The sequence below is a fragment of the Pteropus medius genome, unplaced genomic scaffold, assembly GCF_902729225.1.
Source record: "Pteropus medius unplaced genomic scaffold, Ma_sr-lr_union100, whole genome shotgun sequence".
In the NCBI taxonomy this organism is placed as follows: domain Eukaryota; kingdom Metazoa; phylum Chordata; class Mammalia; order Chiroptera; family Pteropodidae; genus Pteropus; species Pteropus medius.
This window is the reverse complement of record NW_024350922.1, coordinates 2,188,392-2,211,361: the sequence shown is the minus strand read 5'-3', so window position 1 is coordinate 2,211,361 and position 22,970 is coordinate 2,188,392. Positions and strand designations below refer to the sequence as shown.

The following is a 22,970-nucleotide window of genomic DNA, read 5'->3' as shown; positions in this document are numbered from 1 at the left end:
GTACTCGAGTTTACTGATCCCTGTTGTTTGGCTTGTGTTATGCTCCTGCTTAATATCCATCGGTGGCTCCCCACGGCTTGGTGGGGCAATTTGGGGGGGTTTTGGGGGATCTGCATTAACTAACACTGAATCCCAGGCCAAAAAGGATTATTTCCTTTCCAGAGTCGCCTGCTTAGACAGGGACAGAGTCTCGGCTTGGTTTCGGCATCTCTGACACCCATCGTGCCTGTTTTAACAGCGTGTGACAGCAGGTCACAGGCACGCAACAGTGTCCGGGCAGAACTGAATAGCATCGTTTCGTTTTTCATTGTATTTATTTCTTCAACCAAAGTTACCCGTTTCCCATTTACCAAAGCGATAAAAATTTTACTCCCTAAAATTCACTTCCCACTTTAAGTTTAAAAAATGTCACGATGGGGGCCACATGAGCAACAGAAGTCTGAGGACGAGTATCCGGCGAATTCTACACCCTGGAACGACGCGCTCTCAGCTGCTCCCCCCCACGCACCCCGACTCTGGGAATGCAGGAGCCGAGGTCCCAGCACTGGGTGAGTCCCACACGTCCCGGGCCGGCATGGGTGTCCCACGTTGTCTTCCGGGGGCCACTTGTGCGTCAGGAGCCAGTGTCAGCGTCGCCTCCTCCGAGAAGCCCCTCGCTATCCTTCTGCAAAGCAGTGTTCATTCTTTCCTCCTCTCTGCCGCCTGTGCCCTGTTCCTAGCTCCTCGGTGGCAGGAATCACGTGGTGCTTGTTTAGACTGCAGTCCCCTGGGGGCAGAGGCTGCCCCCGTCCTGTCCCCATAGCCACCGCGCCCCGCACCGCCCGCGCCTGGCACGCGTCAGATGCTAGGGAAACGGGAGTGAGACCCCGCCTCAGGGAGACTCTCCAGGGCCCTCTGATTGCCCGGCACGTTGGGCGAGGGAGAAGTCTGTGACGAAATCCTAGCCGACGCTGGCCTGTACCCTCCTCAGAGTACGTCACGGCCCTAGGACTCCCTGGGACTTTCGGACCCTTTCTTCTGTTTAAGTGAGAGTCTCCCAGCCCGACACAAAGGGACATGCCACCTCCCGTGTGCACTGAGTCACCCGCCCAACGGGGCGAGTTAGACGGGACCTCCGGTTCCCTGCCACTTACAACCACGTGGGAGCCTCTAGCTGCACTGACGTCCTGGTCTCTCTCCACGCCTCACGGGGCCTCAGCTGGCGAGTCTGGGGGAAGTCACCAGCCACCCTCCCCGAGCTCTGCTGGGACTGCTGTCCCCAAACAAAGGTCTCTGTGCCTCGGCATCATCAGCGCCACGCTGAAGGAGGCCTGCGGTTGGGGGGGAGTGCCCACAGTGGCCCGGCTATGCCGGTGACCAGAGGGGTGATTCTCACACAGCAGGACGATCAGCAGGCTCTTCTGACTACCTTCTGAAGCCACCTGCATCGGTGATGAAGCTGCCATTCCGATGGCCTCCTGAGTCTGGACTCAGTTGGTTCTGAAACGAAGGAGGGTGTCATCCTACGTGCTGTCTTCCACCCCGCCCCACACGGCGAGAAGTCAGGAGCCCGCAGAGCCTTGGGCCCAGGCAGACGACTCGCGTTGTCCCCAGGGGAGTCTGTCGTCAGGGCCCGGCTGCCCTCACGCCCCCAGACTCGGGCCTGGCCCCGGGCGGAGCCACAGCGACTGCCCCTCCCGTGTCTCAGCAACACCGGCCATGCGGGGCGCCCTCAGCTCAGTGCCTGCCGTGGTGCACGCTCCGCCGGTGTTGGTGATGTCATGATGCTCTCGCCAGGGCAGGTCCCGGCGGCCGTGGCCTCTGACCCCCTTTCTCGTTCCTGGTCTCCATCCGCACACTGCGGCTGCAGCTGCCCAGCCTGGGGGAGACGGACAGGGGCCTGCAGTCCACGCTGCCCCCGCCAGGCTTCTGGAAGGCTCAGGCAGGTCCCAGGCTGTCCAGATTCAAAGAATATGGGAGACTCAGAACACTACCCCCCTTCAGTGCGGGTGGCCTAGGGCCGTGGGGCGCAGAGACCACAGGAGGAACAGGCCTGTCCTCGGGCCAGCTGGCTCAGCCTCGCAGGGCCTGCGGGTACAGCAGGTCCTGGCGCTTGTCCTGACCGTGACAGGTTCCAGCCCCAGCAGCTGCCGTCGTCAGTTCTCAGCAGAGCTGTTCACAGTGAATGATGCCTTTTCCCAGACGGCATATGGCCTTGGCGGGGCTGGGCACGCGAGAGGCTCAGGCTCACAGCCGAATGGCCTGCTGCCTACTCCGTGCTGGCCAGCTCGGGCCCGCAGGGAGCCTGGGAATGGAAATCACCGTGGACCTGGCATGAGAGCAGCGTACGGCCCACTGGTGCAGCTGCGAGGGACAAATTCCCGGCAAGTGCGAGAACTTGGAGGTGGGACATGGGAGGACAGGCCCCTGCCTGCCACTCGACGCAGGCGCACCCAGGCTAACCCGGGCATCCAGGACCCAGCCACCACATACACACCAGCCAGCCCCGGTCGACCCATTAGTTGGCCACAGATGCGTGAGTGAGTCCAGCCAAGTTCCGGTGACCTGGCCCAGACCAACAGAAATGCCCACGTGAGCTCAGGTCACACTGCCAACCTGCAGGGCAGCTGTTACTTTAAACCACGAAGCTTTCTCAGACGACAGAAGCAAACTGAAATGCGCAGATTCTGTGTCAGAGACGGCCAGAGCAGGCGGCTTCATCCAGCTGCCCCCCGACACACCCGTCCCGAACACCCCGGGGTGGTCGGCTGCAAAATGAAAGCACAAAGGGCGTGGGTGTGGCCTCAAATGACCCGTACCAGGAATGAAAGCGTCTGTCATCGTCCCCCCACTTCCGGGCTAGGTTCTCGGCCCCCGAAGGTTCCAGCCAGATGTAAGGGGACATCAAGGGCTGATGGTCCAGGAGACTCGCCAAGAGAGTGGGCAGGCGGGGGAGTGACGGACAGCCCAGCGCCTCCCCTGTGCCAGGCTGTCAACTCAGACGTGCTCGGTTTCGCTCGCCTCCGGCACCCCTCCCCGCCTTAACAGCCTGCGCGACGCCTTCTACACCCACGTTTCTGAAGCCCGGGGAGCGGAGGGAGGGGCCAGGATTTGAAAAGTGCTCTGAGAACCCAGAGTCGAAGTGTTTCACGACACCGCAGCGTCCCTACTCCTGCCGGCCACTGCTCAGCTGCCAGGGGTGTGCTTCCGTGACCCCCACTCGGACCCGCCACTTGACAGAGGAGGAGACGGAGGCGTGGGAGGTGAGGACGTGTGCGTGTCCCACGTCTGGTGACACCAGGCCCTCGGCCGCCAGGGCCTGCCCACGTTAGCCAGACAGCCCAGTGGAAGCAGCTAAAAGTCTAGACAGCATATAAATGGCTCCTTCTCATTTTGCATCTAATGAACCAACACGAGGGCCGTGGGCAGGGATGCGGGTTGCCTGCTAAGTCCCTGCTTTAAATTCTTTGGGGCGACTTTTGGGAGCATCTTCTATTCTGGGTCCAGAGCTGGGTGGGGTGGGTGGCGAACACCTCAGACCAACAGGAAATCACTTCTTTTCAGCTGATTGCTAACAAGCAAGAATATGGGTCCACTAGTGCTCAATTTCCACATTTTTTAAGACGAGTCAGAAATTTAATTTTTAGGTGTGTTTTTAAGCTGGCACTCAATTTAAAAAAGATTTTTTTTTTTCCTCAAAATACCACGTGAGCCAAACCAAATGTCTCCGGGCCAAATATTGACCAAGAGGAGCATTTGTTATATTTGGTGCGGGAGATAAAACTCGGGCCAAGTGACAATAAAGATTGGGATGAGTTCAGGGGGAACTTATCTCCTGGAAAATAAGTCCGGAATAATCATCTTTAAGGTCGATACGAGACGTGAAGGGTGGATTATCGAATAGTCTTTCACTTGGGTTTATCTCCAGGGCTGCCACTTGACATCCTAATGCTCAGTTGACAAATCACAAGACTGTCCCACTTCAGTGTAGAGAGCAGATTTACAAGCCAAGTTCTGAAATTGCCAGCTGAGTGTCTGCTGGGTACCAACCTCGCTTCCCTCAACAACAAAGGACCGTCTAGGGGCACAGGTGCTGCGGATAGCCGTTCCAACGAGGTGTCCACGCCCCGGCCAGCTCCCCACGGGGCTACTCCGGGCCTGCCTGTACCTTGCAGGATTCATTCACCTGGGAATGAATCCTTGTACCCGCCAACATCTGAATCTGAGCCGCCACGCTTCGCGCCCGTGTGGCCCTACTGACCATTGCCGCCCCGGAAGCAGGAGCCTGGCCGGCAGCTCGCCTGGGACTTTGCCGCCAAAACCCAGGGCCCTGTGGGTAGATGGATACTGGTCCGGGTTCATTCAATCATCAGATGTTACTGAGCATCTACGACGTGCCAGGTACTGTTCCGGAGACCAGAGGCAGAGTGAATGCAAGAGGCTAAAGTCCCCGCCTTCGCGGAGTTCGTGGCGTGGCAGGGAGAGGGACGATAAACAAGACCAGACAAAATATACAGCGCGCCGGATGATGACACGCGCTAAGGAGAAAAGAGCAGGGGCAGAGACGATGAAGGGTTCAGGAGGTTAGCGTCTTACAGACGGGGGCCGGGGAAGGCCCCCCGACGGGGCGTGGGAGCAGACCCGATGACAGCGAGCGAGCCGGCGGTCCGCCGTCCGCGAGGCGGGGCAGCGAGGGAGCCAGTGTCGCTGGAACAGAACTGGCAAGGGGACGAGGAAGTCAGGGAGACAAAGCGGAAGGGGCAGGGGTGTAGGACCTGGGAGGTCCCAGAAGGACCTCGACTTCTCTGAATGAAGCAGAGGAGTCACCTGATCCGACTCATGTTTCTGCAGATGTCACGGGCTGGGAACGGACGGAAGAGAAGACAGGGCTGGAGCAAGAATCAGGCAGGAGGCTGACAGTCACCGCGAAAGAGATGATGGCAGCTTGGCCGAGAGTGGCTGAGAAGGGGTCGGGCTGTGGAAACATTCAGATCTCCAAATCCTCAGTGGCATCGCCACCGCGGCTTGCTGCCCACGGACCCCCTGAAGTGGCCTGCAAACCGCCGTGTTGTGCATGGCATGTATTTGGGCGGGTCCGCTTAGGGCAGCATGTCTCAGGGATTGTAAGCTGTGCCCTGCAGGCAAGCAGATTGCAAACTGCACGACTTCTTCTCTACGACCCCAGGCAAGCCCCTAAAGCTCTCTCTAAGCCTCAGTGTCCTCACCTGTCAACTCAGGGACGTCAATGACTGCACCTACCTTATACATTTAATGTGAGAATTTAAGACGATGTAAATCGCTTCGTAGTAAGTGTTCAATTAGAGTTATCCATTTTTCATCCATTTTTCTCTAGGCATCGGTGACCCAAATCAGGTTGAGACTCTAAGGCTTTGCTTGAACCTGAGCTGGACCACAGGGGACGTAAAAGGGCCCCTTTGCCACCCCCCCTGGCCTAAATGCAAAGAAGGGTGGAGATTTGGGGTTCAGCTCAGACCCCAAATCTGGAGCCAGGAGACTGAGTCTTGGGTGGGCAGAGAGCCTCCTGCTCGAAGATTCATCCAGGAGGCTGAGGGAGGCCTCGGTCAGCCGTCAGCCAGCAAAGCCAGAGCCAGCCTTGCCTCAGACAGCTAGCTCTACAGACCTCGTGCTGCGGGCTCCCTGGGTTTCATTCTGTCCTTCTGACTCGGTAGGTCCCAGCTGCAGGTCTCGCTGTTTAATACCTGCCAGGAAAATGCGAATTTCTCTGTGGGTCCCACGGCTGTTTGGATGACCATAAGCAGGTCCATCAAGATCCTCAGGGGACAGCATCTATAAGTGACTCTACCCAGGGAGCCTTCTAAAACTGCTCATTTTATTAATGGGCCATCTTCATACTTGCTAATGTCTAATTATCGACACTAATGGGCCCATGTATTTTAAAAATGAAATGATGGGTTTTATTCAATTAGGAAAAGCGGTAGATAAACCGCTGAATAAATCTGGCAGGGGACACAAAGGACTGGAAGTTAGACAACAGGCATCTCTCGCTTGGGGACCTCAGGATGCTGCAGCAGCAAAACTCACCTCAAAAAGAAACGAATCAACGCCCAGAATTGTAAGATGGAGCACAGGGGTACAAGGGTTCACTTTTAGATTGACAGCTGTCCTGGGTGGTACCTAGGCTCAGAAACAGATTTGAAATCCAACTGCTGCTGACTTCAAAACACTTCCTGACACTTCATTTCTCGCCTGATGTATGGAGAGGAGAAAAAAATGAGACCGTGTATCCCACCGTGCACAGATGAACACTATTAACAGGGTGTTGTATATTCTCCCAGACGTTTTTGTATGATTTTGTGCCTGCTTAGTTATTTTCAAAAAGTAAATAGAATCCCACTGAAAGAACGTGGTGTTCTGCAACTTCTTAAAACGTGTTACGATGTGGCAGATAATAGTCTATGTTAATAGTTTACGTTCATGTATTTCATCTCTTTAAACAGTTGTATAGTATTCCACACCCGTCTCCTACATTGGCTATTCGTTTGCATTTTTAAGCATTCACACGAAATAATTAAATATCCTTGAGATGAAATATGCATCTACTCTTTATTTCCTTGAACTTGCTTTCTAAAAGCACAGTTGCTGGGTCTATCGACAAACGGCCAAATTTCCTTCCAGAACAGTATACCAATGGATATTTATACTACCAGAGAATATTTTTCACATTTCCCAGTTTTATTGGTGAAAAAAACGCTATCCTTATTTTACTTCATTTTTTTTTTCCGGGACTACTCAGTTGAGCCTTTTTCTTTCATATGTAGATTGTCAGTTTGAATTTCCACGTTGCTTTTACGCATTGCTTATACATGCTGCTCACCCAATGTGCTATTAGGATGTCTTTCTCTCTCTTATTTATGTGTTATAAATCTGAACAAGGTAAGGATAGTTAATGTACCACACTACCCATTCTGCTTCATCTTTATAATTTTTTTAGTGTGTGTGGGGGGGGAATGAACCCTCCTACACTGCTGGTGGGAATGTAAATTGGTACAGCTTCTATGGAAAACAGTGTGGAGTCTCCTCAAAAAAATTAAAATAGAATTACCATATGACCCAGCAACCTAAAAAATTTGAAAATGTTTATCTGCAAAGATATATGCATGCTGATGGTCACAGCAGCGTTATTCACAGTGGCCAAGACATGGAAACAACCCAAGTATTCTCGGAAAGATGACTGGATAAAGCAGATGTGGTACATACCTACAATGGAGTATGTCTCAGCCCTAAGGAAAGATGAAGACACTGCCATTTGTGACAGCGTGGCTGCATCTTGAGATTATCATGCTAAGCAAGATAAGTCAGACGGACAGAGTTGAGAACTATATGATTTCACTCACATGTGGGATGTAAACCTGAAAGCAACAAATGAATAAATAAGGCCAACAAATGAATAAATAAGACAAACGAATAAAAACTCAAAGGCACAGACAACTTTTAGTGGTGAGCAGAGGGAAAGGGGGCAGGGGGAGGTAGATAAGGGTAAAGGGGGTCGAATACACGGTGACGGAAGGAGATGTGAACACACCATGCAATATACACAGGATGTACTATTGAATTGTACACTTGAAACCTATGTAATTTTATTAACCAATGTCACCCCAATAAATTTAATGAAAAAGAAGTTTTTCTTTCATTTTTACGGAGTCCAATTTCTCATCCTTTTCCTTTACGTTCTCTGTCTCGGGTGCCACGCTTAGAGAATTCTTACCACTCCGTAACTGTCACGTGGCTTTACGGCTGTCCCTCCCCATCCACATTTTTGCTTCTTACGGTTTCAGTCTCCCATGGTCGACCTCAGTCTTAAAATAGTAAACGAAAAATTCCAGAAGCAGACACTTCGTAAGCTTTAAATTGCACATCACTCGGAGCAGTGCGATGGAGTCTCGTGCCGTCCCACTGAGTCCCGCCGGGGACGTGCAGACACTCCCTGTCTGCCAGTCCCTTACCAGCCATCTGGGGGAGCAGGCTGACCGTCCAGGTCTCCCAGCGCTTGTGCTCCAGTCACCCTGTTTTGCTTAATAACTTCACATTTGCATACTACAGTATATTGCTATAACTGTTCCATTTTATTATTCGTTACTGTTGGTAAGCTCTTACTGCACCTAATTTATAAGTTAAGTTTTATCATAGGTATGCACATGTAGGAAAAAACACAGTCTACGGTCATGCCACCCTGAACAAGCCCGATCCCGTCCGATCTCAGAAGCTAAGCAGGGTCGGGCCTGGTTAGTACTTGGATGGGAGATCACCTAGGAAGACCAGGTGCTGTAGGCGTAAAAACAAACAAACAAACAAAGAACAACAAAAAAAAACCCCACATCCATGGGGGGCGGGGGGGAGGCGGGTCTTGGAATGTATTCCCCATGGATAAGGAGAGACTACCGTGTTTTTAACATTTAAGTCTGTAATCGTGTTGAGACATCTTGATATGAGGGAATAATTACTGTCCAAATGGCTAGGCAGTTGTCCCACACCATTGGTTGAATATGTCTTTCCAACGGACTCAAACGTCACCATTACATTCAAAATTTCATATGGATTTATATTCTGTTCCACTGGTCTTTCCTGTAAGTAATTATGATACAGTTATGTTTCAATGTAATAACCTTATTCTCCACGTTCAAAAGCTTTTCTCCTCCCCGTTTCCACTGAGCAGAGTGAAAGGAGTAGGTCCATTTGAGAAGTGACACCCAGGTCCATACGATGCCCTCCCCTGATTCAGGTGTGTGTGTGCATGTGTGTGAGCGTGTGCATATCTTCCCCTCTGCCAAACTGTCTTATTAGTTCCAACAGACTGTCAGTTGGTTCTCTTTGGTTTTGTGGGCAGATCACACCGTCATCTGCTAACCATGAAAAAACAAAAAACAAAAACCTGACTCCTTTTCAGGATATGTGTCTATTTTCTCTTTTTTCTTGTCTTATGGCATTGGCTATACCTTCCGGAACAATACTAGGTAATCACAGTTGTGATGGCATTGCTCTGGGCTTTAAAGCCCGCTTACCCATGAAGTCAGACCAACAACAAGGACCACCCTCACCGACTTCCATCAATGCCTAATTAAAAGCCACCCCATTGATTGTGCGTTTTTCCTTCTTTTGAGCCATTATATTGCTTTAAGTGCATCACTGGGCATCTTAATAACAAGCCATTCTCAGAATTCTTGGAAGGAAATCCTACTTGGCTTCAGTACACTCCCAAATTCTCTAGATACATGTTTCTTTTTGCTAATTTGACAGAATACTATTTGCTCCTGTATCATTAAGGTTTTCCGCATCTGTATTCAAAGTTTGGTATCAGAGTGAGCCAGTTCCATGCTAGTAAAATAAGCATCTTTTATATGTGTGGACGGCATAAATAATCCAGTTCCTTGAATATCCAATTGAACTTACACATGGAATCTTTTTGGTACTGCAGCTTTGTTTTAGATATTATTTTCAAATACTTGCATGGTTATTAGCGTATTTTCAGTTTCTCTGATCTCTTTGCATCAATTTTTTTCTCCCTAGAAAACCATCTGCTTAAATTAGGTTTTACCTTTTAACAAATGCAACATAGCTTTAAAAGTCTGCTGTTTTGTCAAATATTTGTCAAATGTACATTCGACTTTTCTTTTCTTCCCCTTCGATCTACCTATCAAGAGATCTGTCTATTTTGCCTTTTTAAAAAAGTAGCACTTGGGTTTATGTATTAATTACAGTGTCCGGAGGGCCATGCTCCCAGAGCAGTGACTACGTGATCCGTGTGTATCCAGCCACTGGAATCAGGATAGTCTGGGCCATCTGCCCAGGCGCCACGGCTGGTTCCGCCTGTCCCGTCACCCACGGGAATGGGCCCCTGAGGCCGTGTTTGGACTAAGCAGCCTGTCCCTCTGAGTCTGAACTGGGCCAGCTGTAGACACTTGGTTTGACTACGACAGTCAAACGATCTCTCTTGGGAACTTGAGACCAAGCATCAGAGATGCTGGTTAATACGTGTCATTTACTCAAACAGGCAGTTACCGTCTTGGCTCCTGGCTACGGATCTCCATGAGGTCCTGCCACATTTCCTGCGCTGGGTTCCACGAAACATCCTGTAACTTTGTGGTAAATCCCCTTGTCTGCTTTACCTAATTTGGATAATTTTCTGCTATTTGATGCCAGGCAATGCTTGATTAATGCAGCCGCTGAGGTGAGAAACCCATACTCGTCACCTCCAGAAGGAGAGCCACTGCGTGCCGACGTTGAGGGTGTGGCCTTGGCAGACGGGACGGTGTGGACTGGATGACTGACAGTCCTCTACAGTCTTAGCTTCTAAGTTGATCTATTCCCTCGAGACTTCAGTTTCCACCCTCCTTACTGAGAGAAGGTCTGTCCTACACATCTGAGGTCACCCCAGAGCCGAGGGATGAGCAGAGTACCCGCGCTACTGCTGCCTGGGCAGCTGTTCCGTTTGGCCGAGTGGCCTGTGGGGGCCATATCCCGACACAAGCCCCTCAGGCGAGTGCACGCCCCAGATAGCAGCGTGACAGTTATGAGTGAACGTGCGCCCCTGGTAGGACCTCCCCAGCAGCCCTCTGGTCAGCTCCCCCGCCTCTCGGGGCCGTCTCTCCACGCACCCCTTAGATGAGACCCCTGCAGAGTGTCCCAGACCCGGCTCTCCCCAGTTCGACCTGACCAACCCGGCCTTAGCTCAGCACCCCAAAGCACCCGCCACATGGACCCTAGTACAGGCACGTGTCCCAGGCCCTGTCCCTCCCTCTCTGACCTTCCTGAGAGGTCCCCTGAGGCATGCCTGACGGAGCTGGGTGGCACAGGGACCCCGGCATTTCAATCGGGGGCCCGGGGGTTAATGCATGGCACAAGCCTCGACCATATGCCTTCATCTTGAGGGCTAAAAGGTTCCCTACCACAAGTGGAGTTGTTTCTGGAAAAGTTCAAATTCATGGGATAGGATGTGTGGCCAGGACTTCTTGGGACACACGGGCATCGGCAGAGATGCTGGATTTTTATTGGGCCACCCACACACACGGCCGCTTTGGCTCCATTGCATCTTAGAGGCATCGCGGGACCCTGAAACCGTCAGGTGCTTTCTCCACTCTTTTTACCAGGGGGAAGTGATAAAACCTAACCAGATGGGGCCGCTGTAAACTCTAAAAGCAAACGGGTCCTTTTAGCTACAGCCATTCATAAAATTTAACTCCCGGGCTTCCTTAGCGTCCACTATTTTCCAGGCACTGGCGGCAGCCATGACAGACGTGGCTGCCCGCACCCCACAGGAGGCAGCCCAAATATTCACTCTTCACCCCACTTGTCTTTCTTTCCTCCTGGCCGTCAAGCTCGCTTGGCTTCTCTGCAAAGACGAAAGCCATCAGCCAAACCTCGCTACCCGCTTTGTCCGGGACCATCACAGACACGTGAGAAGCCTGGTTCTCCGGCCAGCTCCTGAGGACGTACGACTTCGTGAGCACAGCAGGAGAAGCCACGGAAGGTGCCTGGGCGCTCTGAGTCTGAGGGACCCAACAGGGCAGGGTGGACGAGCCCAAAGGCTGCGGGAGCCAGGCAGGGGCCAGCACCTGGAGGGACGAGCGGACTTTTAGACCACCGATGGTCAACGGCTGGGACCGCAGGAATATGGGGCCTGTTCCTTGGCCTTTGAAACACGGCGGGGGGCCAATCGCAGCGCTTCGACGGAGCCACGGGCTCTGCTCGCTCCGCGGTGTGCCAGCGGGTGAGTGTTGCTGCCGGCTCCGCCAGGCGCACGTGACACACACGTGTGTACCAGCTGCCGCGAGGCCGGCCCGGCCGGTCAGGGCGTCCGCTCACACATTTGTTCTACAGAGGTTCGCTGAGAATCCGGGGTGCGCACGGAGCCACGCTAGGTGCTAAAGCCACAGTGATAAACGGACCCCACCCTCACAGAGCTCACGTCCCCACGGTGGGGTGCGGGTGGGGGAAAGACAGCGACAGTTAAACGAGTATGTGAAACACGTCGAGAATACAATCAGACGGGAGAGCCTACTTTACGCAGGACAGCTGGGCTCAGGTGAGGATGTCAGAGGGAGCCGAGCCCCCCAGGAGGCAAGTGCAGAGGCAAGAAGGGACCTGGCTGGTCCGGGGGACAGAGAGGCCTGTGGCTGGGGTGTGGAGAGCAAGGCGGAGCAGGAGGCCCGGCCGCAGAAGTCGGACAATGAGGTCTGGGCTAAAAATTAATTGCGCTTCAGAGGACAGTGCAGAGGCCCACCACGGAGGGACCACGAGGCTGGGGACGGCAGCTTCTCCAGCTCCCGCCACCTCGCCTCCCTACAGGCCTCTCGGAAACAGGAACCACCTCCACGCCAGGTACCCCGTGTCGACGCCATCTGCACCAGCAGCCAGCTGGGTTCAGCTCGGTTCAAATGCCGAGGGGGGACCCCCAGAGTAACCTGGGGTCAGGAGGCCAGGAAAGCAGCTTATGATGCAAAGCCCGTGACCCAGCTGCGCCTGCTTCAACCGACCGTTGCACTAACCTTTAAGGGGAACATGCGACGTGTCAGAAATGTGTGTAGGTGCTGGGGTCGCCAGGGTGGGCAGAGGGATGGTGAGGGCCACCGAGGTGGGAAGACCCCTCTCCGAAGTAAATTAGGTGGAAGAAGGTGCTAACCTTCTACAAAGCACAGCGAAGCCGCAACGTAGGATGGGCGTTCGGCTGTGCTGGGGGTGGGGGACAGCCTCAGCCACCTTGAAGCTGGCACTTGAGTAAAGGGGCGACTGGCAAGGTGGCTGTCTGAGGAGGAAGAGTCCAGTGAGAAGAGCCGGTGCAGAGGCTTCCCCGGGGTGTGCCTGGCATGTCCGAGGCCCAGCGACCCGGCTGGGCGTCAGGGCTCCAGGTGGGGCGGGCGTACCCATGAGGGCTCTCTCGTCCCCGCTCACTCGCCACCTGCCCAAACCCCACCTCTCCGTGGTCACCTCCCGCCTCAAGAAACCCTCTGGGACCAGACCAGATAGAGTGACTCTCCCGCCTGGGGCACGCGGCCTTGACCCCGGCCACCTCCCCTGGCACTGCTCATCCTGCCAAGGCGAGTGTCCGCAGGCTTAATTCAGCTCTAAATCACAGGCCACACATGGCTGGGCTTTTGCATCAAGACCAGCAATGAGCATCTTAAAGGGAGAGGTGGAGATTTTTGGCTAAGATGGGCTCACAGCCACTTCTGCCAGGAGGGGACTCTGGCCCAAGGAGGGGGACTTTGGGGCAGGAGGGTGACACATGCTCCGGCAAGGACGGCCAGAAGGAGGCCCGGCAGCCGTAACCGTGCAGATGAGCGTCCATTACGTCCGGCACGTGATCACAGGACGTGCACCTGGCCCCGTGATCCGGCCTTCTGCACGTCTGTGAGCCTCGATGTCGTCCCCCAAACGTCCCGTCTGCCCTGAGAATTATCCAGGGCAGTCTGCACTGCTCGCAATGGCTCGCACTGTGGGTATGGCAACTGGCGCCGTGCTGGTCTCTGGTGTGAAGGCTTGGGGTCCTTCCAGAGCACGGGGGACATCTGACAGGGAGAAACAGGCCGGGGACAGGCCCGGAAACCAAGGACAGAGTGGTTTTATCGTATTTCTGCTCAGCAAGACGCTGAGTTGTTATTATTATTTATTAATTTTTCTGGCGTAGCGCTTTGCAACCCGCACGATGAATCCACGCACACGACCGACCGCAGAGAAGCCCTGTGAGAAAGGCACGGCGCTCCAATCACAGCGCAGGAACGGGCTCGGCGAGGCGACAAGTCCAGCACAGAACCCGGCGGGGACCCGACCCCAGGCTGTCTGCCTGAACGTTCAACACTCCACCTACCCCCCAATTCACTTCCTGAATTGACTGCTCCCCGTCCCCCCGGCCCGGAGCAGCTCGCTCCCTCTCCAGCAGCAGAAATCGGTTCCAAAAGGGCCTTCCCAGAGTGATCTCGGTGACGATGTAGCGTCTGAGTATCCTATACTCTTATCATCTGAGAACAGAAGACATCTTGTCTTCTGGGCTGAAAACAAGCACACGGCCCTCCGCGAGCACGCGGCTCCTGCCTCTTCGCCGCAGCCCTGGAGCGGCCCGGGCGGGCCCAGGTGCGTGTTCTTCTCTGCCTTCGTCCAGCCTGGCGCCCCGCACACTGCGGACGCCAGGAAAGGTTTGCAGAGTGAGTGAACGAGCGACGGCGGAGGAAGCTTTCCTGCTCAAGAAGCCCTCCCCTCTCTCCTTCACCTCTCCTCCAGTGCACCGAGCGGCTTATTAATTATGGATGGGAGTAGAAACTCGAAGACAGAAGCTGCTGTGGGTGTAATCATACCCCGTGTTTGCATGATCATAAGGAGATTATTAAAAATGGATAAGGCAGCCATAATTGGGCTCTGGCCTACCAGAAATCTTAGAGGAAGCAGATGGAGCGTTCGGGCATTTTCTGTGCTTTAATCTAAACCGGCAGGAAAAAAAAAATTGATTAGAAGCTTGTCTCTCACAGTCCATTATTGATGCCCGGGCCGTCATTAGGAGATGGGTCACTGGGGGAGCCTCTCCCGGCGTGGGACCAGAGATGCAGGGCTTTATTTAGAGAGTTAAACTTTGTTCTGTTCGTCAGGCTCTTTTGAGAGTTTGGGCATTTGGCCAAAGCTGTAAAGTGAATTTCTCCCCAAACACATTTCCCTTTCATTTTGACATGAGGCTGGAAAGAAAATGACATTAACGCGTTTTCCCACTGTTTATGCTTTAAAATCATCTCAAACGCTCACCGAGAGACGACGCTAGAAACGAGGAGGGCTCCCTGACGAGGAAGCCGACCCGAGCTTGGAGAGAGAGGATGGCGGGCGGGTCCCGGACCCGCGGGAGGACGCGAGGCGCGTCCCATGGGAGATCAGAGTTCACGCTTCCTTGCATGAGCAAGGAAAGCCGCGGCCGAGCGAATGGGTGTAAAACGGCGCCATTTACCCCTCTGAGCCCTGCTTTCCCACCTCTGGACCGGGGGCGACGGGCACACCCGCCTGCGGGGTCGAGGTAAGGGTCCCGTGGCGGGTGTGCAGGAACCACCGAGGGCAGAGCCTCGGGGCCGGACCGTGTATCAGCACTGACTGAGCAGCGGCTGTGAGCTTGTGTGACACCCTTCGTCCTGTTCCAGGGCCTCGCCCGCCCACCCCGGCGTGACTTCCCGCCCCCTCCACCGGCGCGAACGCTGGTACTATGCGGTAACGGAGGCGGGAATCCTGGTTCCTTGGCGAAGGTGGACGTCCCAGGGCCGGGCGGGGGGCGGGGGGACGGGTGACCCTCTGCTAGCAGCGGGACTGCCATCTCGGAAGTGGCCGAGACTGAGGATTTACACACCGAGACGTGCAAAAGCAGGCCGAAGGCCCGGCAGCTGCGGACAGGGTCGCTGAACAATGCCACCGCGCGGGGCCCGCCGCTCCGTCCCGCCAGGCGGCCCGGCGATGCGCTCAGCGGAAGAGGCCGCACGCGACGCTTCCATCTGTGGGGGAACCGTAAAAGTCACACAGCCCTACGGTGTCCATGCCGGGACCTGGGCCCCCTGCCACGCACCGCACCTGGGGAGAGCGCACACCGCCCACCTGTACCCGCAGCCCCGCCGCCGATTCGCGGCTGCGCACCCTGAGGACGTCGGGTGTTTGGCACAATGAGGTGCGGGGGCTCCTCCGGCGGGCGTCCACCGTGTGCGCCACGACCCCCTACTCGACCCCAGTGTTTCTTTTTAGGATTCGCGTGGGGCAGATTCCGAGTGGACGAAGGACCTGCGCGGAAACCAGGCAGAATATCCCAGCTCCGGCGGGCGACGAGGCTGTCAAAGACGCGCATGCGCTCAGGAAGAGACAGACTCTACGACTAAACTTTCCCGGGACGTTGGGAGAGAAGGAAACCGTCCTTGTGCTGAACTTGGAATTGAGAGGATGCGAGGACCAAAGCTGTAGCAGGCGCCACAAAGAGCCTGGGAATAAAGCTGGCGGGGGCCGGGGGCGGGGGGTGGGGGTGGCAGGCTCTCGGTGCGTTATTTCCGATATCCCCGAACCCCGCCGCACCCAAAGCCAGAATGGCCCTGAACGTCATGTGAGAAGATGAGGTCTCCTTTGCTTAAGCCAGTTCGTTCTACGTCGCTTGCACGCACGAGAGTCCTGAGTCTCACGAGGTCCCCTGGGGTGTGTGAAATCTGCCATGGTGGCCTTGTCAAATGCAGACACATCACAGTCCACTGCTGGGACCGTCTGTGGCTTCACCTTCTCCCTCTGTCCCCCAGGGTGTTCCCAAACCCGCAAAATCTTCCAGCTCAGGATCCAGGTGGGGGTTATAGTTACTAGAAAAAGCCACCGCCCGCTACCTGGGAGGGAACACCTGGTCTGGAGCGAACACTCATCGATTAAAAATAACACAGAGGGAAAAAAACGCGAAGCCAGTGAAAACGGTGTGTCATAAAACGAGCAGAGGACAAATGTGCTTTTGAAAAAATGATTTTCCACAGGAAATAGAAGTAAATCCCACTGGCACTGGCTTTGTGCTTTAAATAAAATTAGAGAAAATGCAGACTCCGTGAAACAAAAACATAGATGAGATGCAGGGAAGACGGAAACGATTATGGTTTAGAGGCAGGAGGGAATTAAGCCACTTAAGAATGCATTTGGGTATGGAACAGCTAAGCGAACGAGGCCAGGAGGACGAGCTCGGGAAGGGTCTGCAGGGTTCAGAGGGAGCCGGTGAGGGTGACAATGCTGAGAGATGGCAGACGTTAAAGACAGGAGATGGAATGTGGCACCTGGAAGTTTATATCCGCCAACGATGCCAAAACCAATGTAGCAGAAGCTATACGAGAAAAAAAAAATTTCCTGAATTAAAGACAAATCAAATCTGTGTTTCAAAAGAGTGCAAATCCTATCAGGAAAAAAAAAAAAAACCCTTCAAAAAAGACACAAAAACCTAGATGTGTCTCCTGGTAAAGTTCTAACTTAAAGGGAACAAACGACAATAAATAGTCAGGAAACAAGCTTTCCGATAAAGGGAGAAATTCAGCCTGGCCTCGGACTTCACCTCTGCAGCATCAGAGAGGAGGCAGTGTCAAATTCGGAAGGTTCCGGAAGCCTGCGGCCCAGGGCTCTACACACACAGCCGAGCTGCTGTCCCCAGGTGCAGCAGCAGGAAGGCTTAGCAAGTCCAAGACTCAGAGAGATAAGACTCCAGCCAACCACCCGCTGAGTCGAAAGACAGTTGTGAGGTCACGTGCGTCTGTGCTTATAAACTGCAAAGTGGGGAGAAACGGGTGTTTCTCTAGGAAAAGAACCATCGCCAAAACTGGCCCAAGGAGAGTCAACCTGCTTAGGCCAGCGAGCGGGCCAGGCTTCTTGCTCGACCGGGCAGCCGCCGCAGAGGACGCCCCGTCTCGGCAGAGTTTTATGTGCTGTGGCTGCCAGCGCCGGGGCGAGGGAGAAGATAAGCATTAACGACCAGCTGGAGAAGACCCCTCAGACACGTCGAGTGTGACGGCGGGGAAGGGACAGGCCGGGGAGGCAGAAAGTCAGAAGGGCTTCCGGAGGCAAGAGTGAGGACGACAGGACTCTTGGGGGGGTGGTCTCCTTCCCCGGGGTCAGGGGGAGGTGTCTAAGATCCAGTCAGAATCCCAGTGGATCGGCTACCGCCCTCTGCCCACTAGATGCCCACAGCTCCCTCCCCTGGTGTGACGATGTCTTCAGGCATTGCCGAGTGTCCCCTGGCAGGCAATGGCTGTCCGTCGAGAGCCCCTGGTGCAGGCTGAGCTCGGGCTGGGCTCCCCGGGGCTTCCATCTAAGCTTCAGGTTGGGTCCAGGTCCCTGCATGTATCACCCATCCTCCTAGGACCAGCTGGTCATCTGGAGAACATTCTCAGGGTGACCGCAGAGGCACATCGAGGCAAGCCCAACGACACTGCACGCCTCCAGCCTCTGATCATGTGACATCAGCTCACGGCCCTTTGGGCACAGCATGCCACATGGCCAGGCCCAGCGCCGACAGGTAAGGAAGCACACCACACTCTGGGGTGCCTGTGTGCATCGGGCTGGGGTGAGCACAGACAGCCAAGCGGGCGTGTTCCCACGTGCAGAAAATGAGCCCCGACATCTCCGCACGGCAAGCGTTTTCACGCCAGGCTTCCGACTTAATTTACACTCTCAGTGTCTGTCGGGCCGGGCGAGTTCCGGGAGTAAGCGATCGCCTGAGCCCCGCTGGCCGGCAGCAGTGAACCGACGCGGGCTGGGAGCGGCCGTGGCGGACGGCGTGACTATCTGTTACGCCTGCTACTTAGGGCCCAAGGTGCGCTGCCCGTCCCTCTGGGTGTCCACATACGTAGACGAGAAGAACAGGGCCGAGAGGGCAAGAACATGTCACAAACCACGGAGAGTGGGGGACATCGTCCAAGCCTGCCAGATGGAAAACGCTCAACGTTTTAGACTTCTTGGCTTGAGTGTGAGGCTTTGGGCCATTTTACAGCACGGGCAGCCTGCTGCTAAGGTGAATGTGGCCGGTCTGAAGGCCTCTGAGCTGGAGTGGGTGTAGCCCACAGCCGGGCGCCCGGTCTGTCCCCGCCCGACGCAGGCGCGAGGCGATCGCCTGGCCCGGCGTGAAGTTTCGGCCTCTTTCAGCGGCAGCAGAGGACAAAAGGGAGCAAGGAGCCTCTGGGGACAGGGTCTCTTCCCGAGCCCGGCAGGGGGCATGGCGCGTGAGAGGGCGCAGAGCCCTCGAGACGGAGGACAGACAAGCGGGCGCAGGCGGGCGTGGACGGGGGGAGCGCCGCGCTGCAGGGGCTCGGAGGAGGGGGCTCCACAACAGCCCTCGGGAGCAGTCCCCACGCTGAAGGTGTCACGGAGGGGACCTGTTTCAGCCGGGACGGAAGGCTGTGTCGTTTGGGTTACTCGATGGTGAACACCGGCTCGTTTCTGTTCAAACACCGTGACAGGACACCCGCCGTGCGCTGGGGACTACAGGACGGGGCGCTGGGATGCATCGATTACCTACTCTAAGCACCAAACTGGGGACAACGGTTCCTCACGACCCTCAGCCGCCTTTTCGCTCTCGTTTCGCAAATGGGGAAACCGAGGCTCAGAAAGGCGCCACGACCTTGCCAAAGTCACCCGGTCAGTGGGAGCGGCTCATCTCTTCCACTCAGCACGTCGCTGGGGCCGTGCGACAACAAATGCGAACGCGTCCTGCACACGGAGAGCCAGCTCGCCGCCGAGGTGCGGGGGAGGACGCGAGGCTGGCCTGTCGGGCAGTCGGGACAGCGACAGGGCGAGTGTCTCCTTCCGGTCCGTTCTGACACGCCGCGCGTGTCGACACCGACCGCCTGCGTGCTCCGAGGCTGACCGTCGTGGTCGGTCGGGGCGTGGCCCCTTCGTCACGCAGCTGTTCATTAACGTATTTGCTTTTCTCGCGGGCGCAGTCTATGCTCACGCATTTAATGTGTCTTCTTGCTGGAGTCTCTTCTTGCGAGATGTATATTGCTTCGCACGTGCGTTTTTAAACATGAACAGAAACGGTACCGTGCTCTCTCCTCTTTCCTGTTTTTTCCACCCGGCGTTGTACTTTTAAGGTCTGTCCACGCTGCTCCGTGTTCATCTCATTTGCCGGGTCTTCGTGCTGTCCAGGACTCCACGTGCCGTGTCCCCACCTCGGCCCACCCGCTCTCCCAGGGGTGGACACCGACTCTGGGACCAACGCCTTCCCACTCTGATAATTACACCAGCACTGCGTGCTTGCGTGCATCTCTTCACGGAGCCTCGCGAGCGTGCGTGGGCCGTCTGGCCCGGGTGACTCTGCCGCCTGATGCATTTGATTGGGCAGTGATGTCACATCGCTCTTTGGGGTCACACATAGGCGATGCGGGAGACAGTTCAGGCTTTCTCACCGGTGCCATCGCTTGGCATTTTTCTGAATTTTGCTAGTCTCATAGGTGTAAAATGTCATTTTAATTTGTTTTAAGGCTGTTTTAATTTTAGTATATACAAATGAGTCTGTATAAAGCAAAGAGTTTTTTTTTTAACTGCTTCCTGTGTGCCTGGCACTGTGGGTGATAGGGAACAAGAATGGGGCGTGGTCCAGGACGTCACGACACTCTCGTGAGGGGACAAAGTAAGGCCGGGCATGTAACCAGGGAAGCGTCAAAGGGGAGAGGACTGGAAGGGTTTGCGGTGAGACGCATCGGGGACAGTCCCGTCCAAAGCCAGTGATAAGATATTGGCAAGTGCTGAGTGGGCCTCTCGGCCGGTACGGCAACCGACCTGAAGAGCTGACCGTCTGTCCATCCCGAAATGACCTCGGACGATAAGCGTCTTTTGCTAATGAGAAGAAAAGTCAATTTGAAAAGACTGGAGCCTTTCCAAAAGTTGAATTTGTTTTAACACAAAGCCTCATCCTCGGTAGCCAACGAAGTCGTTTGTCGTCTTGCAAAGCAAAATCTGGCCATGATTAAAGAGACAGCATGAGGCCCCCACAGCAAAGTAGCCGGAGCCAACATAAATTTTCCTGTCAGCAGCAAGGATAGGTAAAATATTACGATACAAAAATACGTCGATGAGTTTACGAAACAGAAGAGAAAGCCTCTGATTGCTAGACATGCAGAGAGCATTGATAGTGAGGATGATGCCCACAGACGTAGCGGTTCACCTACAGGCCGCAGCTGAGGAAGTCGTTGTGCCCCAGGGGACTTGAGGTACGACCCTAAAGCTCACGTGGTTACCCAGAATCGAGACCCCCACACAGAGCTGGGAACCTTAAAAAGGGTTGCCTGCCATCTTTGGGACAGAAGGGTAGACTAACTCTTCCTACTGGCCCAGGAAATGGGCAAGGAGCTTGGTCTTTGCTCGGGGTTCCAGGAGGAGAAACCCCAAGCTTGTGTCTGTCGCAGTGCAGGAAACTCAAAGCAAGATGTTAACATGAAAATGCGTCCCCCTGCAGCGGAAGCAAAGGCCAAGCCCATCAGCAGAAACTCTCCCCCACCCAGACGTGTGGCACCCAGACGGGAACACGACTCCTGCTAAAACGAGCTCGAAATTTAAAAATCGCAAAACACGGCAGGTTACGAGCCATCATCATGGAGAATCAGAAGACGAGACCAAAAGGAAATGGGGTCCTCTGAAGAATCCGAGAAAAGAAAGCAATTTAGAAGAAACTATAAAATAAACACGTTGAACATAACTGAAGAGATGAAAAGAGAAACAGAGAAACACTAATAAAAGAATAGCACATCATGGGGGGCGGGGAAATGGCAAATCCAAGTTTCGGCCAAAATTCTTCCCAAATTGAGACATTTTCTTATTAACAACAAATACTCTCAAACGCATAAAAATACAAAGGAAATTTTCCATAGTTTAACACAGAGAAATTAAGGAAAGGAGACAGGGGGAGAATGGTAAAAAATGGGAGGAATGCATAAGAAGATGCGGCGTGTGCCGAACGGGAAGTCCTAGACGGAGGAAGCAGAGAGGACAGAAAACACCGAGAATTTTCCAGCATCGATAAAAGGCACTAATCCTCAGATGTAGGAAGCAAAACGTGTTCTGATCAAGCAAACAAACAAACAAATCCGTACTTGAGATCCATTGCAGTGAAATTACAGAACGCCAGAGATACCATCAAAAGCAGCCGGAGATAAAAGATATGTTTGCTGATAAATAAATGAGAACGAGATTCAGATTTCTCAACGACAACGACAAAGTTCAGAAGATGCTGGAAATTATATTTTCCAGGATCTGAGGGAGAGTAACTGCCAATTACTATAACCTCCCACAACCTGGAATTCCGCAACGAGCCAACTGATAGTCAAGAGCAAAGGCAAAAGAGAGGTGTTTTCAAGGAGGAAAAAACAAAAAGATACAGACAGAATTTGCCAGTGGACAGAAAGTACCAAGGGACCCAGTTTGGTCACTGGCAATGGCACGCAGAAGGAGGGCGTGGGGAAAACACACGCCGGTGAACACGGGAATGAGGGAGCCTTCGGATAAACCCACGCAGACGAGGACTGTCACCGAAGAGAAAGAAACAGTGAGCGCGGGAGGCGGGTTGGCGAAGAACAAGGGAGGACTGGAATCCTAGACGGGTCCCAGTGTTTTTAACGAGGACGTGGACGTTTCTCCTAACAGCGGGAGGCGGGCGTGGAGGGATCGGTAAGGACGCCATCCTCCGCAGCTGCAGGGGGCTGCTGTCACTCCTGGGGCACTGCGATGCCACTAGAGAATCTGCATCCTGTGAGCTCCTTTGAGTGGATCAAAAAAGCGGGCGACATCTCCGAAATAATGACGTTTCCTCGCCACGCAAAGACTAAGCAGACCGGGCTGCAGGTGACTCCCCAACAGGAGTCCGGAGGAAATGACATGGCACAAATTCGACGTGAGGGGTCTCCCCGCAGACACCCTCTGCAAATCTCTGACTGCGTTTGCTTCCATGTCCCCTGTGAAGACAGGCGCCCACCGCCGTCAGAACCAAAAGTCAGAATCGATTTGCTGTCGAAGATGACGTGTGCGGGCACCACGATTTCAGCTCGGCTGCCAGCAGCCTTGTCGTGGACACCGCCTTTGGGGTCAAGTTAAAGGCTGCTTTTTTGTTTGTTTGGCACAATTCTGAGGTCAGAAACGGGACCGTTTGCTTTACGTTAAAAAGAGACCATCTCAGGGACGGTCACATTTATGTTGCGCAGACCCTGGCCACCAGTTTCCACTGCAGTACGGTGACTTCTCTGCGATATGCTGCGTGTCCGGGTTTGGCGGTTTGGGGGGCGTGGGAACACAGCTTTCACCACGTTCTCGGAGAAGCTGACGAGCAAGATGCAGTCAGCAGCATCCTCCAACACTACTTCTGACCAGCGGGAGTGGCCGGTGGGGGGCACGTCGGAATCTGTGGGTGGGAAGGGGGAAACCGTGTGTCATCTTTAAAAAGGCAGAGAATAAGCTGCCTGGAGTTGAGGAATGAAGTCCCAGTGGCTTGCAGCCTGGAAAGG

The 22,970-nt window shown here is 54.3% G+C and overlaps 1 protein-coding gene and 1 non-coding gene across 2 annotated transcripts in view; one reads left to right on the top strand and one right to left on the bottom strand.

Annotated features, from left to right (window-relative positions):
- HS3ST2 (heparan sulfate-glucosamine 3-sulfotransferase 2) overlaps positions 1-22,970 on the bottom strand; it is a 62,550-nt gene that overhangs the window by 23,292 nt on the left and 16,288 nt on the right. The gene's annotated exons all lie outside the window — the stretch shown is intronic.
- LOC120584573 (5S ribosomal RNA) lies at positions 8,174-8,292 on the top strand. Its single transcript, XR_005648078.1, has one exon. It is a non-coding gene; the product is annotated as a 5S ribosomal RNA (ribosomal RNA).